Raw genomic sequence first — 19,314 nt, forward strand, 5'->3', positions numbered from 1 at the left:
CCTGCAACCAGTCGGACTGGTCACAGGCCAAGTCTTCATTTGCATAGGAGGGTAGCTTTGTAACTTCACTTCAGCCTCTGTCTGGTGACTTTCTGCAACCAATCAGACTGATTGTGAGCCACTATTTCATTTACATTGGGTGTAAACCAAGTAGCCAACGGCAAACCTCTAGAGGGTATTTAAACCCTAGAAAATTACGTAACAGGGGCTCTTGAGCCACCTGCTGGAGCCCACTACCACTCTGTGGAGTGTACTTTCATTTCAATAAATATATGCTATTGTTGTTGTGCTTTTTGTCCAATTCTTTGTTCAAAATGCCAAGAGCCTGGGCACCCTCCACCCATAACAATAGCTCAATATCACTTTGGATTTCTTGTCATGTATGCAGCTAACAATATAAACAGTAAACTGTGAGAAAAAAATGCTAATAGATGTTAACAAGGTGATTCTAAAATTTATATGAAAACTTAAAGGATTAGTAATAGCCAAGGCAATAGCCAAAAACAAGTTGGAGGACTTATACTACCACTCTGATTTATTATAAAGTGACAGTAATTACCAAAATATATTCTAGAGTAAAAACTGACAGTAGAATAGAATAGAGTTGCACTATCCAATACAATAGTCACAAGACACATGTGACTGCTGAGTACCTAAAATGTAGCTAGTGTAAATCAAGAACTCTAGTTGTAATTTTTAAATTTTTTATTAATTTAAATATAATAACTGATAAGTGATCCAGTTATTGGAAAACTCTGAAGTATGATTTGGACAAACTTTGGTATGTGAACCTACTTATTCAACTGTGAATTGTATGAAACCTAAATACAGATCAAGTATTTCTGATGAAAATTTTGAGTCTAACTTGAGATGTGCCACACGTTAAATTTATGGCCAATTTCAAAGACATAGTACCAAAAAATGTAAAGTATCTCATTAATAATTTCCTATTGATTACATGTTAATATTTTCACATGTAGTATTCAATAAAACATGCTATTAAAATTCATAAATTTATTTTTACTTTTTAAGATATGGCTACTAGAAAATTTAAAGTTGCACATACAGCTCATAATTGTGGCTTGCATTGTATTGCTACTGGACAATATAGTGGTCTAGAAAGAGTTGGACCAGTTGCCACTGGTATAGTGAGTCCAGAAAGAGCGCCACACACAGAGAGCTGATTTATAAGAAAGCCGATACTACAAATGTGGTAGGGAAAGGATGTCTTTTAAATAAATAGAGCTGAATGAACTAAAAATTCATATGGGGAAAAAAATGAATCTTGAGTCCTCACATAATAAATAAAAGTCAATTCCAGATACACTGTGTATCTAAACGTGAAAGTTAAAGCAATAGAGCTGTTAGAAGAAAACAAAGAGTACCTTCATTACCTTGGGCTCTGCAAATATTTCTAAGCAGAATTCAGAAAGTATTAATCATTTTTAACAATTAATAAGTTAGACTACACTATAATTAAGAACTTCTCTTCATTAAAGAATACCATTAAGACAGTGAAAAGGCAAGTCAGAGTGGGGAAAAAAGCCATTAGAACAGAGAAAGCACAAAAAAGGGAAAATATAAGGAATGGACAGACAGACAGACACACACACACACACACACACACACACACACACACACACACACACAGAGAGAGAGAGAGAGAGAACACATTCATTGTACATGCTTTAATGTCTCAACATTTGACTATTGTTTTCCCGTTAACATGTCCCAACTTAAGAAAAAGTTCAAGTAACTAAAGTTTAGTTGCTTGAAACAAAATTTTCATTAGCCAATTTTGCTTCATTTTTAAAACACTTATATACATATTATTTCTTGTTGCTGAAGATAATGTACATAAATTCAACCTTTACATGGCCACACATGGTCACTGTGTCAGTATATAAGAAGTGAGTTATCCTCAGGAAAAAAAAAAAAGGTAGTGTTGGGAAAAGTTACCCTCAAATTAAAATTAATAAACCCAAGAAATAATGCAAGAGACAGCCAAAAGAAAACTTTGGAAGGTCGGGTAGTAAGAGGACAGCAAACTGGTTTGGGATTTCAGAACTGTATGTGTCCTCAACTCTACAGAAGAAAGATAGCCAGTCTCAGTAAGACCCGACCACCAATTTGACAGAGAAGGCAGTCCAGGTAGGGTCATTCCTCCCCAGGATTGAACAGCAATACTTTCAACAACACCAGGTAAACCTGACAAATCAAAATCAAGAGGGTATATGACTAGGAAGCTTGCTAATAAGCAGCAGCCAGGGAAAGCAATCTCCTTTTCCCACAAGACCTGAGATTCTCTTGTCCCACAAAAGGAGACTGGGGTAGAGGGCCAGATGACACTGACACGCATCTCTGGCCTCAAAGGCCTGAAACTAGCTCTTCGCCCAGAAACATGAGGTGGCCCAGCCTGGGAAAGCCCTTCTGTCTCCTGTGGCAATACCAATAGAGACCCATGAGACCCCAGTGGTTATCAGATAAACTTCATAGATCAAAATAACGTTACAAAGGCTCTGGGACATTAAAATCACAGCCCACAAAATGCAGTAGGATTTCATGCTAAACTTAAACAGGATGACTGTCTGTAACAAGTAATATATGTATACATACACAAATATATAAAGAGAGAGGGGGAGAGAGACATATATATGATGATCATATATATATATATATATATATATATATATATACACACACACATATATATATATATAGAGAGAGAGAGAGAGAGAAATAAAAGGGCAGAGTTAAGCTCTAACATATTAATAATTACCTTAAATATAAATGGTCTAAACACACTCATCAAAAGACTAAAATTGGCAGCATGCATGCAAAACAGATGACCAAATTATACGTGGTCTGAAAGAACTTGGTCCAAATTCAACATTAAGTAAGCTAAAAGTAAAAGGATAAAAAAATTATATTATGTAAACATTTTAAAAAGCAGAGGTAGCTATATCAACATCTGCTAAAGTAGATTTCAGAGTAAAGAAAATTATGAGAGACAAACAAGAATATTACACAGTGATAAAACGGTCAATCTACTAGGAAAACATAATAATTCTAAATGATGTGTATGTACCAAATAATAGAGCCTCAAAAAACATGAAGTAAAACCTGACAGACTTGAAAGGAGACACAGACAAGTCTACGATTATAGTTGGGACTTCAGCATGTTCCACTCATCAACTAATAAAACTACTAGAAGAAAAATCAGCAAGTTTATTTTGAACTGCAAAATTAGCAAACAATTTAACTGACATAAATAGAACACCCCACCCAACAACAGCAGAATATACCTTTTTTTAAACACTAGTGGAAAATTCACGAAGAAAGGCTGTTATCTTGGGCCCAAAACCAAACCTCAGCAAATTTTTAAAAATTGAAATCATATATTGTGTTCTCTGACCATAACGGAATCCAACTAAAAGTCAATGACAGAAAGAAAAGAGGATAATCTCTAAACATAAGAAAATTAATCAACATACTTGCAAATAATCCATATGACAAAGAGGAAGTCTCAAAGGAACTTTTAAAAATACATAGAACTGAATGAAAATGAAAATATAAAATCAAAATATGTGAAATGTAGCTAAAGTAGTGCCAACAGGAAAATTTATAGCACTAAAAATGTATAGTAGAAACAAGAAGATGTCTCACATCAATAATCTAAGTTATTACCTCAAGAAACTAGAAAAAGAAGAGCTAAATAAATGTAAAACAAATGGAAGAAAGAAAATAAAGATAAAAGCAAAATTAATGATACTGGAAATAAAAAAATCAATTTAAAAAACTGGTTCTCTGGAAGTTTTTAAAAAAACATTAAAATTTAGTAACCTCTATATAGGAAGATTAGCAAAAATAGAGAAAATACAAATTATCAACATCAGAAATGAAACAGGGTCTATTACTACTGATTCTGCAGCCATTTAAAGGTTAATACGGGAATATTATCAACAATTTTATACTCATAAATTCAACAATTTTGAAGAAATGAACAAAAACCACTCCACTAAGATGAAGACAATCTGAACAGTCCTATAAACATTTTTAAAATTGAATTTGTAACTTAAAAGCTTTGAAAAAAGAAATCTCCAGGCCTAAACTAATTCTACTGGATAATTTTATCAAATATGTAAACAAAAATTAATGCCAGTTTTTTGTTTGTTTGTTTTGAGACGGAGTTTCGCTCTTGTTGCCCAGGCTGGAGTGCAATGGCATGATTTCGGCTCACTGAAACCTCCGCCTCCCAGGCTCAAGCGAATTCTCCTGCCTCAGCCTCCCAAGTAGCTGGGATTACTACAGGCATCTGCCACTACACCCAGCTAATTTTTTTGTGTATTTTTAGTAGAAATGGGGTTTCACCATGTTGGTCAGGCTGGTCTCAAAACTCCTGACCTCAGGTGAACCACTCGCCTCGGGTCCCGCAAAGTGCTGGGATTACAGGCATGAATCACTGTGCCCAGCCCCAGTTTTATATAATTTGCTAATCTCTTCTAGAAAATAGAAAAGGAGGGAACATTTCCCAGCTCATGAGCCAATATTACCTTTTCATTTATGGTCACATTAAAACCTGCAAAAGAATGCTCATATCAGCTTTACTTGTAATAGCCAAAAACTGGAATCAGTCTATGTCTTTCAACAAGTGAATGGTTACACAAAAATACTACTCAGCAATGAAAAATTGCTACAGTTGCTACATGCAACAACTTGGATGAATCTCAAGATTATATAATTCTCAAAAGGTTATGTCTCACCATAATTCCATTTAGGTAACAGTTTTGAAATGACAAAATTATAGAAACAGAGAACAGATTAGTGGTTGCTGGGAGTAGGAAGAAGGAGAGGTGACAAAGAGGTGGGTGTGGTTCTAAAAGCACTAATAAGAAGGATACTTTCAGTGATGGAACTGTTCTGTATCTTGTCTCTGGTGCTAGATACACAAACCTACAAAAATGGTAACATTGTATAGGAGCTGGAACCCGCATCCAGGAACAGAGCCCTTTGCTCCTCCCTCAGAATGAATGGAGACCAGAAATTAGATGTTTATGCCCCCCAAAAAAGCAAGATTTCGTTCAGCACTTCTCTTAGATCGTTAGGGTGCTGACTGAGGATGAGATGGGACACCCAGAGACAGGAGATGCTATTGCCCACCTCACGGACGTCCTGGAGTACAATGCCATTGGAGGCAAGTATCACCGGGGTTTGACGGTGCCAGTAGCGTTCCGGGAGCTGATGGAGCCAAGGAAACAGGATGCTGATAGTCTCCAGCCGGCCCTGACTGTGGGCTGGTGTGTGAAACTACTGCAGGCTTTCTTCCTGGTGACAGATGACATCATGGATTCATCCCTCACCTGCTGGGGACAGATCTGCTGATATCAGAAGCCAGGTGTGGGTTTGGATGCCATCAATAATGTTATCCTTCCAGAAGCATGTATCTACCACCTGCTGGAGCTCTACTGCCGGGAGCAGCCACATTACCTGAACCTGATCGAGCTCTTCCTGCAGAGTTCCTATCAGACTGAGATTGAGCAGACCCTGGACCTCATCACAGGCCCCCAGGGCAATGTGGATCCACTGAAAAGAGGTGCAAATCTATTGTCAAGTACCAGACAGCTTTCTATTCCTTCTACGTTCCTGTAGCTGCAGCCATGTACATGGCAGGAATTGATGGCAAGGAGCATGCCAATGCCAAGATCTTGCTGGAGACGTGAGAGTTCTTTCAGATTCAGGATGATTACCTTGACCTCTCTGGGGACCCCAGTGTGACTGGCAAAGTTGGCACTGACATCCAGGACAACAAATGCAGCTGGCTGGTGGTCCAGTGTCTGCAACGGGCCACTCTGGAACAGTACCAGATCCTCAGGGAAAATTACGGGCAGAAGGAAGCTGAGAAGGTGGCCCAGGTAAAGGCATTACATGAGGAGCTGGATCTGCCCGCCATGTTCTCACAGTACGAGGAAGACAATTACAGCCACATTATGGGTCTTATTGAACAATATGCAGCGCCCCTGCCTCCAGCTATAATTTCTGGGGCTTACGCATAGAATCTACAAGCAGAAAAAGTGACCTAGAGACTGAGAGGTGGAGAGAGGAGGCTCTCAATAAATAAATTATTGTGTAAAAAACAAACAAACAAAAAACATTATTTAGAACTAAATATACATATGATGTCAGCCCATGTGGAGTGGTCACTTAGAGGATGTCAGCTGCAGCAGGGGAGACACAGCTGGAGCTGCACATTCCTTAGAGCTAGCAGGGGCTGGGAACAGGCATCGCAGCAGAAGCCCCAGGCCCTTCTGAGTTGGCAGAATGGGAGCCCCACACTCCCCGGTGCAGGTGCAGCCACCCACAGCAGCACCTCCAGACCGGGTATCCCTGCGCTCTCTGGGGGCAGGAAGCCCCCTACCCCTGCAGGCTCAGAAGTGCCTGCATCTGCTCCCTGGCCTCTCCCTGCTCACTCGGCAATGGAGCAAAGTTGTGGACGTGTCCTGATAACTGAGCCCAGGTGCTGTCGCGACCAGGCCTGGTGTGCAGGCGCTTGTGGGGGCGCTGACCTACCAGCCCCCACCCGCCACCTCAGCCCCCTCCAGAAACTTCTTCTGAAGCTGAAACTTTGGGTGCTGACAAGCATGGGAGGGAGCCTTCGCCCTACCCCCTTGTGGACAGCCTGGGTGCTGTCGGCTGCATGCTGATGGCAGCAGGCGGTAGACAGGTTCCCAGGTGGGAAAGGGACGGTACCTGGTGAAACCACACCTTCAAGCAAGGGAAGGCCTGAAGCCTGGAGGTCCAGCTGCCAGTACCAGGTGGAGCCCAGAACTAGGAGTGAGAACTTCCTTGATGTCTTTTGGCCAATGGGAGGGTGATTTTCCCTGGCTCACTCAAGGACCAATCAGCACACACTTCCTCCCTTCTGTGCCTATAAAATCCCCCGAGACTCAGTCAGACTTGGATACTTGCCAGGACAATCTGCCTACAGATAAGAACCACTTTGAGTCTCTTCTTCACTTAGAACTGTTTTGTTGTTCAGTAAAGCTCCTCTCTGCCTTGCTCATCCTACAGTTGTCCACTTAATCTCATTCTTCCTGGATGTGGAACAAGAACTCAGGACCCACTAAACGACAGAAGTTAAAGGGGTTGTAACACATTCCTGGCCGTCTCACCAAGCTGTGGGCAGTAACACACTCTCAGACTGCAGGACTGAAGGGTAGCAACCCTTCTTGGGGACCAGACCTGGGGATTTCCCCAAGCCAGAGCTTCTGTAACACTACAGCCCTCCTGCCCTCCACCAGTGCCAAGTAGCCCCACATGCAATGGGAAGCAGCAGTGGAGCTGGGCCAGCCCAGGAGGTGCAAGCCGGAGCCAGGCAGTGAGACTGAAAGAGCTATTAACACAAATGGGCCAAGACATGCCTCCCTGAAACAGCCTCCCCAACTTGCTGCACTGCGGGCAATGGGGTTCTGCTGTTCCTGGTGTCTCCCAGCTTTCAGGTGCCACCACCACATTCCCTTATCCAAATACTGGTGCCTGTACCAGAAGCCGCTTGCAGTATGTCAGGTACAGATGCACCCTTGCATGGAGCTGCCTGTTCCCCCAACCACAGCAGCTGTCATGCCTGTCTTGTGTGCAGAGGCCAGACCCCACACTCGTTCACTCACACGCCCCTCACCACTCTGTACTCGCTCACCCTTGCAGGCATGGGATATGGGCAGGTATCGTGAGCCAAGCACAGCCTGCCAGGCCGAGTGGGCAGAACGAGCTCAGCAGGTGCAAACAAAACTCAAGTAGAGGTGCTGCCGGCCACAGGTGTTTCTTCACCTTAGGGTGAAGCAACACCCTAAGGAAGCTATTACATATACACATGTATAAATGAGTAGAACTAAAACTAGAGAAATCTGTTGGTGGTATCAATGTCAACATGCTGACTGTGATATTATACTATAGTTTTATAAGATGTCACCATTGGTGCAAACTAAGGGAAAGGTACACAAGATCGCTATTATTTCTTATAACTACATGTGAATTTAATTATCTCAATAAAAATTCCAATTAAATAAGAAACAAGAATTGCTATCTAAGCTTCCTCCCTTACAGTCAGTAAAAAGGTAAAGAGAGAGACATGGGCAGGGCATGTTTCATATACAGCTTTAAAGACAATTCACACTAATGATGAGAGATAAAACTCCAGAAACAACACGAATTCTAAGCACTCAATCCAGCATCCACATCACCAAATTCCACATCAGACAATCAGTAAGCAAAGCCAAATCCAAACACATATAGATTTAAAAAAAAAAAAAAAAAAATCAAGGTGGTTTCAGACAATAGAGTATAAAAAGAATCCAAGAGCAGTCCAGAAATACATCTCAAAGCAAACAGAATTACAGAGCCATAGTCCCTCACATCTGGTTCCTTGTTTTAAGATTGGCTACTTCCTATAGGTTGTCGATAAAAAGAAAGGTCAAGTTTATTAGGAATCATATATTAAGGGTATGGCCCAAATACCTGGTACAAGCTTCACATAACATTTATTAAAGTACTGGAGAAAGGGAGGGAATTCATGAATGAATTCATGAATGAATAAATAAAACTTGATGGACCCTCATCTCATAAAAAGACACAATCACAGAAATTCTGCATGCAGCTTCAGAGGGTTCTTGAAGGTTCTAAAGCCTGGATTTTCTGAAACCTTGGTTTAGAGTCTGCATGTTTAGGAAACTAACGAATTAGGTCATTTGCCTCTTTAAAGCAGAGGGTTAGATAAGACAACTTGTCAAAGCCCTTTCTGATACTATTACTTAATGATTTATACTCTGGTCACACCCTCAAATGGGACTATCTCTTTTCACCGTCAAATGAATAGTACAGAATTTTTAACTTGACACTGGATTTATCAAAGAGGACCCTTAAGCATATTTACCATCTGGGACAGGATTGGAGTATAAGGAAGAAGCTAGAGAAACCATGGAAATTTTTTGTGTATCATTATTAAGTCATACTTAAATAGAAAACATGAGGCACAACAGCCTGAGGGAAAAAAGGTAAATGCCATGATGCTGCATGATACCAGACTGGTTAGCAAATATGTTCAATTTCACTCTGTTTCAGCAAAAATACCTCTCAAGAAAAAAATACAGTAGCCCACTCAAAAAAAAAAAGTGTTTATCTATAAGGTTATTAAAAAGGTATGGAGAAAACAAATTTGCTACACAATACATTATGAGATGTCTGAAAGTACATAAATTTTTTCAGCTCTCCCAATGCAATATTCATTGACTACCAGCTTATAAAAACCATTACCCACCATGTACAGACATCTGACTTGGATTCCCTGAGATACAGAAAAGCTTTTTGAGTCTATCTGAAAGTGAACTACTAGCAAGGACTACATCTCTCAATTGAAACTACTGAAATTGGCTCAAATTGGTTGGTTACAATCAAAACCATTAAATATTCAACATAGATGAACAGATAGGTCTACTAAATTTAAAAAAAGCAAGTTTCTCCTATTTGGAAAAATATAAGATTAAATAATCAAACTCCTTTCCACATAGCTTTTTAGGAATGCCATCCATTCGAATTGTTAAAAAGTGTGAGTATTTTTCACCTGAATGGAAGAATGAGTCATTCAAAACAAGTGAAAATATATTTAACCCACAAGAACTTCACCAAACAAAAGTAGGTCATTGTCTTAGCAGTAGGTTCCTAAATCTACAGCCCTTGTTTTCAATCTTTCTTTTAGGCCTTATGTTTACTGCAGTACTGAATGGGGGACAATAAAGCAATACAGCAACTAATGGAGTAGAAGTTGAATTACTTAAGGCAGGGATTATGTTTCATATCTAAATTATAACAGCACGGAGCCATGCAGAAAGAATCGCTTGATCTCAGGGTTGGCAAGGGCAGATCTGCCAATGTTTATAGATCCTATCTACAACAATTCTAAGAAGAGGTTGTTCATCCTCTGTTCGACACTGCCAGTGTCCAGGACATACTGCTGCTGAGACCGCCCACTCTCTCTTAAATCGCGTACAAATCTGTCTCTGTAATTTCTACCCACAAATTCTAATTCTATCCCTTTGGACCGCACAGAAAAAAAGACTAACACTTCTTCCATCTTTCGCACGTCAGCCCTTCCTTCAAATATTTGAAGATGCTTATCAAGTCTCTCATAATCATTGTGATAGGCTGAATAATATCCCCCTAAAGACGTCCACATCCTAATCCCCAGAATCTGTACATTCTATGACAAAAGGGACGTTGTGGGTGTGATTAAATTAAGGGTCTTCAGGTAGGGGCTTAGCCTGGATTAGCCCTGTGCGCTCAATATAATCACAAAGATCCTTGTAAGAGGGTAGTAGGAGGGTCAAAGTGAGAGAAGGACATGTGACAATGAAAGTAGAGGCTAGATTTATATGCTCTGAAGATGGAAGAAGGGGCCATGAGCCAAGGAATGCAGGCAGGCTCTAAAAACTAAAAAAGGCGAGAAAATGAATTCTTCCCTAGCACCCCCAGAAGGAATGGAGCCCTCCATACCCACTTAGACCTCTGACCTCCAGAACTTAAGATAACAAATCTATGTTCTTTTATGACACTAAATTTGTAGGAATCTGTTACAGCAGTAATGGAAACTAACCATTCTTTTTTCAAACCAAAAAGCAAAAGATGTCTTCAATCACTCCAAAAACACAGGTCTTGCCCTTGGGATATTCCCAATTTTTCTTTTTTCTAAATCCCCACGCTTTCCGTTCCTCCTAACTCTGCACTCTATATCCCAGGCACAAAATAGCCTCTAAAGCTTTTTCTACAACAATGATGCCTAAAGCCCTATCCATTTGATTTACCTACCCTTACCAAGCATATTATTAAGTTGAAATGAAACAACTGTTCAGAACTCTCAACACTTCTGATCTCTAAAAGACAAAAAGGCCTTATTCCCTATTCCTCCCAAACTGACTAATAAAAATATGTTAACCTGTAGAGTCCCCAGGTTTTTCCCATCTGTAAGAGTACAGAACTTAGACTAGATAAATGACTTCTCAATTGAGACTGTCAGTGATATGACTCCTTAATAAAGCTACTGTGGAAATTGAAGATAAAAGTAGAAAATTACTGTATTATGTGTATGATTTAAATTTCCTAAAAATGGGTTCCCTAAACTCTACATTTACTTTTACTTATCATGTAAAAACTGTAGAATTTATTATAAAAACCAAAGATCAATTAAACAAGTACTGCATTAGTCAAGCCAAATGTTTTTACAAAATATTTCGTTATGTAATAGCTTTATCTGCCAACATTAATTTCTTCCAGCAAAATAATGATCTATTTAAAAAATAAGTGTTTAACAAATGCCCTGTAATACATATTGTTCCTGTAAAATTCACTTTAAAATCTTGACAGTTGTTCTATAATACTTCTGTTCATAGATGCTGAAGTTTAGTGTACTAGCCATTATATTTCGGAATTTTATTAGATATAAAGTGAATCACCATAATATTCTCATTAAGTTTCTATACATCAGTGCAAACTGGTGTCCAAATGCTCTAATCAAATATATATTTATTGAGGACCACAGGCACAAGCCCTATGTTAAAGGCATAATAAATGCCTATATTATAAAGCATATTTATAAATAGAGAGAAACAAAAATAATACAAGGCAATTAACAAATGAATAGCAATGATAGTAAAATCTCCTAAACGAGGTCAGAAGAAAGTGCTCTATTGATTAAAATGGTCAAAGATGTTGAAGGTGGGACTTGATTTGAATAAGACTCAGAAAGAAATGGAAAAGAAGAACATACCAGATTAGTGAAATAGCACAATTAACAGCCAGAAAGCAAAAAAGCGTATTCATAGAAAAGTAAGCAACCAAATTAGACATTGTGGAGAATTTTAAGTAGGGAAGTAGAAAAAGGTAACAGGAAAAGTGTGTTGGGGACAAATTACACAGCCTAACAAATCACCCATCACAGTGCATTTGATGTTATCAGACACTCAAACCTTTTAAATAAATGATAAAGGTCTTGAATGCTAGACACATAAGTTTACATTTTCTGTCGTAAACAACACAGATCCCACTGAGCTTTCTGGATAAGAGAACAATTTACACAAAACTGAATTAGCAGTAGTATACATGGTAAAAAAGAAAAACAAAAGATTGAAACAAAAAACCCCTGGTCTTAGGTGGGAAAAGCCCAGACAAGGAAGTGAATATCAAAATAAAAAATGAATGGATGAGGATATAAAAAATCTTATAAAGACAGAAAAATTGATAAAACTTGGTAATCAGGTTTTCTTTCAGGAGGAGGGTTTAAAGAGTCTAATATTATTCTAAAGTATTTGAGTCCAAATGACAAGAAAAACACATTAAGAAAATATTTATTACCTACTATGCCAATCACTGAGTTAGAAGCAAGACAATGAACCACCTCAGTGAGACAGACTAACAGAGCAGACAGGTAATTATCAGTTATAATAATGTGGTAAGTGCCATGAATGAGGGAAGAAAAGCCCATAGAAGGAATACACAGTCCAACACAGAGATCATGAGAAGAAACTGATTTTAGGAAAAAAATTAAATGAAAAAAAGGATATGGGAGCAGGAAGTAAGAAAGTGAAAGTACACATTTACATTAAGTCCCATTCTTAAATTGCACAGTTAAAAACAATATTCAAATTAAGTTATCATGAGCCCAGGAGTTCAAGACTGCAGTAAGCTATCATCTCACCACTGCACTCCAGCCTGAGTGACAAAGAAAGACCCTGTCTCTTAAAAAATAAATTAATCTATCAGAAATCAATAAATGTGGTCCCCAATGTAAGACCTGGCTATACTCCAAAATCCACTTCTGTAATAACTTGATCGTTTAAAACTAAAAACTTTTATTTCAATGAAATACTTTACAAGGTAAAACTGCATTCTCAAAAGAACCAGGGAATTTTATGGGGCATTTTTAAAATCTGTATTTTGATTGTGATAGTGATTGAATTAACTCTATTATTCACCAAAACTAAAAGAACTATATGTCTAAAATAGATTAATTTTATTGTATGTAAATTATACCCCAATAAATCTGACACTTTTAAAAAGGTCTATAAGAACAATGGAGAAGTGAGACAAATAAATATATAAAATTTTAAAATTAAAGTTTTTAAAAATCAATTACTAATTGCTAATTCAATGACAGTTAAAGGTGATTCAAGTTACTTAATATTATATTAGAAACAATGTATATGCTAGTATTACTCTTACTATTTTATTATAACCATACCCCATCAACATATACTTTCTTAATTCATATGTAATTTTGTCATTTTTATTTGAATTAAACTCTAAGCATTCCATCTTGAGTTTGAGAAACAAGTCTGAATGCTCAGGCTCTAATCTGAAGTCTGAATTTATATCATCATTGCAACTAAACCTATTTCACATCTAAATCATACTCCTCCTTAAAATCAGCTCTCCTTCATAAGCTCCCTTATTCTGTCATTCTCTGTATCTCAAGATTTGTTAACTTTGATACCTGATATCTCTTCTTTACCCCCAGGCATCGGTTCTACCTATATTGGGAAATTTACTCTTCCTTTAAAGGTTTCCCATGCTAATCTCTATAGTGTCTCCTACACATCAGTGCCAGATTAATCATATATTCCTTTCAAACATTTGACTACTTTCATTGGCTTTAGGATAAAATGCAAACCTCTCTGATTAGCTTTCAAATCTTTCATAATCAGACCTAATCCTATATATACAGTATAACTGTATAAATATAATATGTACTTGGTTTAAAGACTACAGAAGGTGAAGCTATTAGGAGAGGGGGTAAGGAGATAACATACTAAAACTTTTGAAGCTTAAAAAGAAGTACAAAGCATATTATGGTGAGACACAGACGAACGTCATTGGTATAGGAGAGAATAACTGGAGGTGAGGCTGGAAGAGTAAGCTGGGTCCACACTTGTAAGATTTGCATGCTAAACTGAGGATTATTAAAAAAAAAAAAAACAGGAATGACTAAAACAAAACTGATGCTTAAGAATCATACTGGAGCTGGACAGGAGAGAGGAGAAATAGAAAAGAGAGGCAAAGGAAGACCACAGCCATCACAAAGTAATCTAGGCATAAAGTAATAGGAAAAAATTGGAAAAACTATTCATTCTCAACTACTGCTGGTATACACAAACTTCTGAAAATAGCCAATTAGTGTTAGATGTCCTATCAGGTGTGGGGAATGGAAGGTGGTCACAAAATTCATCCTCACAGTATTTGAATAATTTCTGCCAATTTTAATCAGTCTGGAAAGCAACAGCATAGATAATTCAACACATCCAACACTCCTACTTTCCTTTAAATGTGAATGAACTTTTGGCAGAAAGACTGCTTCAACTATAATTGCTTACTTTGGTTATTGGTATTACTCCTGCTACTAAAGAGACTAGTGGCAAAGCACTTAGAAGAAATCTACTGAGAACATTATAGGGAAGAGGTTCTGGGATTTAAAGTTGCTCTAGTTTCTACGAATGCAAAGATTTGCCTCAGATTTACACTATTTGGTTGAGTAACCCATTTATACAAATACTGTCAAACTTGTAATGATAATAATGTAATCTCATTAGGAAAATTATATACCAAATTTTACATAATAATTGGAATTAGTGTTACAAGTATAAAAGGAATGCTAAAGTCTTAATTATAATATCCAGCAGTGTCTTACACATAAGCATCATTTATTTAAATCTGCTTTGGTAATATATGTTAGCTTGGATCGAAATAAATTAACTCATCAAACAGTTTTATTAATACTAAACAGTAAATGTAACTTTTATTTTCTATTTGTATATGTTTTATAACTTTTATAAAACCAAATAGAAAATTCAACATTCTTTAAAAATCCATTTGTGCTCAAGATTCAGAGAAGAAATCAAGAAATAAATCAATTCCTTTCAAAAAAGCAAGTAAGTTTTGTTCCATTTCCAGCAACATGCGTAGCTTATTTAATTCAGCAGTTTTTAAGAATCATCGTGACTTAAAACACAACATTTCTAGATACTCAATGGTTAGAATGGATTATCTGGGAAGTAATCAGTGGCAGTAATTCCCAATATACCAGAATACATATGAAAATCTGCTTATATTCACCTTATAAAAACTGTTTAAATATGCTTTCTGAAGAAAGATACAATAGAGATGCCTACTTATACTATCAGAAGTAGTCAGAGAAAACATAAGACTTAAAAACACTAATTTAACAATAAGGCATTTTGTGGATACTAAGATGATTTGTGTATGTGCCAATTTAAAAGCCTACTGTTTTCCACTAGATTAAGGTCAGTGTACACAAATAGCTCAGCTTTATTACTGAAACGCTACCACTCAATAAAGAGATTAAGTTGCTAAGAATAAATTATATATTAATGTTTTACATCTGTAAAGTTTTGAAATACTTTGGTAATATATTGGTAGCTTATCCCACGTTTGGTTTGGTTTTTGTTTTACTTACCAACTCAAACTTAAGACTGATTCAACTCTTTAAAATGGAAATATCAACAGTTCTTTTTCTATAGCCAAGACTACTACTTTTACACAAGATCCATCTGGCTGTCTAGAGGACAGAAACAGAGTAGTGAGGAGTTAAGTTCCTTTTTTACATACAGTCCTTTATTACATGCAGATTAAAAGGAGGCCATCCTGTGTTGATCAAAGCAGTTACTTATGGCAAATTTTTAGGTGTAGAAGACAAAACGGAACCAATCACCTATAGCTACTAGGCATTCTCACTGGGCCATGTAACTACTTAGGCAGGGTTAACATAACCTGGGATATCATAATTGTTTATCAACATGACAGTCATTGCTGTGAGATGAGGCCCGGAAGTTTCCTGTGTAGTTAACAATTCAGCAAATAATCCAAAATAACAGATGACTATTTGGAACCAAAAGAGGGGAAAAAAATCTGGTTTTGGCTACAAGATCTAACACTGCCCAATAAAAAAATAAATAAAGCCCCAAAGACTGAGACAATTTAGTAAGATGAAATGTATGAGCTTCAGAGCCAGAAAGATACAATGTAATGTTATCAAGATCTCCCAGAAAGTTCACGTTTTTTGACCACATAATTACACGTCCAGGACAGTCATAGCCAAAATAATTTAAAATAGTAAAAGAAAAAAAAATTAATTATTATGATAGTTTCTGGGTAGCAAATGGTTAGTAGCAATTTTTTGTCCTGATTCTGTATACTCTACAGCACTTTTGAATACAGAACTGTGGCAGACCTAGGATTGAAATTTAGGACTAAAACCCAAAATCCAGGCTCTAGACCTTGTAATATCAGAGGCTTCCCAATGCCCCAAAAGAATTGTCACTCAGAAAAGATGAAGCTGACTTATATTTCAGTATATACAAAGAATCTCAAAATGCAGGGTACTCCTTAATTAATTTTGAACAACAAAACACTGTTACAGAGGACTCTGGTAAGAAGACAGAGAAAAGTAAAACATGGAGAAAGGCCATCCTCAGGCAAGAGAAGTGAAGCTGCCTGAAGAAATGTGGTGATAAAAGACGGGGCTACGAACCACAGATATCTTCCTCATACCTTCCAGAATCAGTTACATTAGGTAGAATACATTTAACAGCATGATTTGCAGAAAAGTTCCTACAGTCTTGCTTGAAATTCTGTTATTTGGGGTCACATAGAAAGTTAAGAGGAAAATATCCCAGAGTAGGTTTAGCAGTGATAATTCCTCACATCAGTTTAGTATAACCTAGTATAGAACAGATTAATCAAATAACTTTCCTGACACCTACCTATTACATAATGGAAAAATGCCAAGTGATAGTGAGTGCCAACAAGAGAGGGTGCTGAAACTAGACAGTCAGGAGATAGTGTGCAGACACAGAAAAGTAATATCAAGAAGCAAAAATGAGAATGGGATAGAAGAAAAAAAATGTTAATTTCACTTTACAATCTTACCTATGCTAGCCCTAAGCCCCATCTCTCCCTAACATCAATGATGCTGTCATTTAAGTCTTATCCCTGACAGTACTTTATTCTGACCAAATTAGCCAGCCCCACCATGTTAAGTGTAAAAATTTCAGGAATATTTCACAGGGATAAGATAGAGATGCCAAAGAAAAAATTAACACCTAATTTTATATTTCATAAAACTAGGTACATATTCAGTTTATGAGGAACTGTATAGATAATAATGTCATATCTCACTTCCTTACAGAACTCTGTTTCTAAAGTTTTTGTTAAAAAAAAAAAAAGGTACAAATAACTTTGCTTAATTCAACGGTTAAGGTCATTTTGTATTTGCATTATGTTTTTTAAAAGAGAAGAGTTTGTTTTTTGAGAGGGTCTCACTCTGTCAACCAGGCTGAAGTGCCAGGGCGTGAATATGACTCACTGCAGCCTTGACCTCCTGGGCCCAAGTGATTCTCTTGCCTCAGCCTCCCATGTAGCTGAAACCACAGATATGCACCACCACACCTGACTAATTTTTTTATTTTTTGTAGCGACAGGGTCTCACCATGTTGCCCAGGCTAGTTTTGAACTCCTGGACTCAAGGAATCCTCCCATTTGCCTCCCAGAGTGCTGGGATTACAGGTGTGAACCACCACACCCAGTCAAAAAGAGAAGGTTTTTAAAAGTAAAATTCTAATTGAAAGATTATATCCCAAATAAGTTCAAATCAATGTCAATTTTAGTCTCTTCTGCCTCTATATTTTCCTAATTCTTACTAAAAAGGAACTAAACTCCATTCCATGTCTCTTTTTCTTTGTCAAATGTGGGAGAGTGAACTGGGGATGGGGAAAAAAAAAAAAAGAAGAAGAGATCCCTTTTTTAATCCATGTATGTTTTTCTTAGAACTTTTCACCAAACAGAGACTCTTCTTGTCAAAGGTATAAAGATGTCTTTCAGTATAGAAACGATTTACAGATTAATTTAAATTTGGGAAGTTTTGCCGGGCATGGTGGCTCATGCCTGTAATCCCAGCACTTTGGGAGACTGAGACGGGTGGTTCACAAGGTCAAGAGATTGAGACCATCCTGGTCAACTTGGTGAAACCCCATCTCTACTAAAAATACAAACATTAGCTGGGCATGGTGTCGCGTGCCTGTAATCCCAGCTACTCAGGAGGTTGAGACAGGAGAATTGCCTGAACCCAGGAGGCGGAGGTTGCGGTGGGCCGAGATCGCACCATTGCACTCCAGCCTGGGTAACAAGAGTGAAATTCCATCTCAAAAAAAAAAAAAAAAAATTACCTACACCTGTTCAATTAAATTTGCTAAGTTTTTTCAGCATCAATAAAAAACAGAAAAATTTTATCACTATAGTCTGTTGAGTGGAGTCTAAATTACTGCACTAAATACCCATAAAATTAATAATGTAAATGGCAAAGTAAATAACTATTTATGTATCTTGGGGTTGCAAATACAGAAATAAAAAGTAATAGATTAATCCTATAAAAATCTCTGAAGGAAATAAGTTTAGGACTGGATTTTGGAGAAGTATAACAAATACTTTGGTTGCAACTGAGTATTCATATTGGATACTAATGGGAAATGAATTTGGGAAGATATGAGCTGAGAGAGATGTTGGAGGATATTAAATTTTGGAACAGAGAATGACCACTGCAAAGAAAGAACACAATGCTCTATTGGGTTAATTTCCTTAAAATCTAAATTCTCAGAACTCAATCATGAAAATGTTTACTTTATAAGAAAGCATAAAAATAACATCAATATGAGGCAATTAGTTTGACTTTTAAAGACAAATGTATCTCATATTTCTGTACCAACTTAAGTCATTATTAACTTCCAGGATACTGGAAGTCAGATACCGACTTAACTGATAACCTAGCTAGCTAATTCCATATGATAGAAACTAAAATAGCGTTTTCACTTCTTGGAAAATTAAGGTGCTTACACAAAGCAAATGAAAAATCTGTTTGCCCTTCACATTACTAGCAACTGATTGAACTCTGTAGCCTACGTCAGTCATATGCTTACCAAAGAGGCTGAAGTTGTGCCTAGATTGAATAAGCTTCTCTACCTTTTTGAACTTCAGTTTTTATTATATTTTTAAACAAACATATAGTAAAAAAAAGAGAAATTTTAGTAAATTGACATAGAAGTCAAAGGCTGAATTCCTTCATAGTATGGAACTTGAATCACTCCCTTTATGATATCTGAGCCTTGCATGGGGCTTAGTGCATAGTAGGTATGCAAGGCACATTTGCTAATTAAAATGCAAATGCCTTGCCAAGAAGAGGATTAATGCTTGGAAGAATCCCAAGCT

At 37.3% G+C, this 19,314-nt stretch overlaps 1 protein-coding gene and 1 pseudogene across 3 annotated transcripts in view; one reads left to right on the plus strand and one right to left on the minus strand.

Moving 5' to 3' along the window:
• Positions 1-19,314, minus strand: part of MAGI3 (membrane associated guanylate kinase, WW and PDZ domain containing 3) — a 298,648-nt gene that overhangs the window by 261,888 nt on the left and 17,446 nt on the right. The gene's annotated exons all lie outside the window — the stretch shown is intronic.
• On the plus strand, positions 5,009-6,075 carry LOC104652266 (farnesyl pyrophosphate synthase pseudogene; annotated as a pseudogene).

Source organism: Saimiri boliviensis, chromosome 11 (genome assembly GCF_048565385.1).
Source record: "Saimiri boliviensis isolate mSaiBol1 chromosome 11, mSaiBol1.pri, whole genome shotgun sequence".
Lineage (NCBI taxonomy): Eukaryota > Metazoa > Chordata > Mammalia > Primates > Cebidae > Saimiri > Saimiri boliviensis.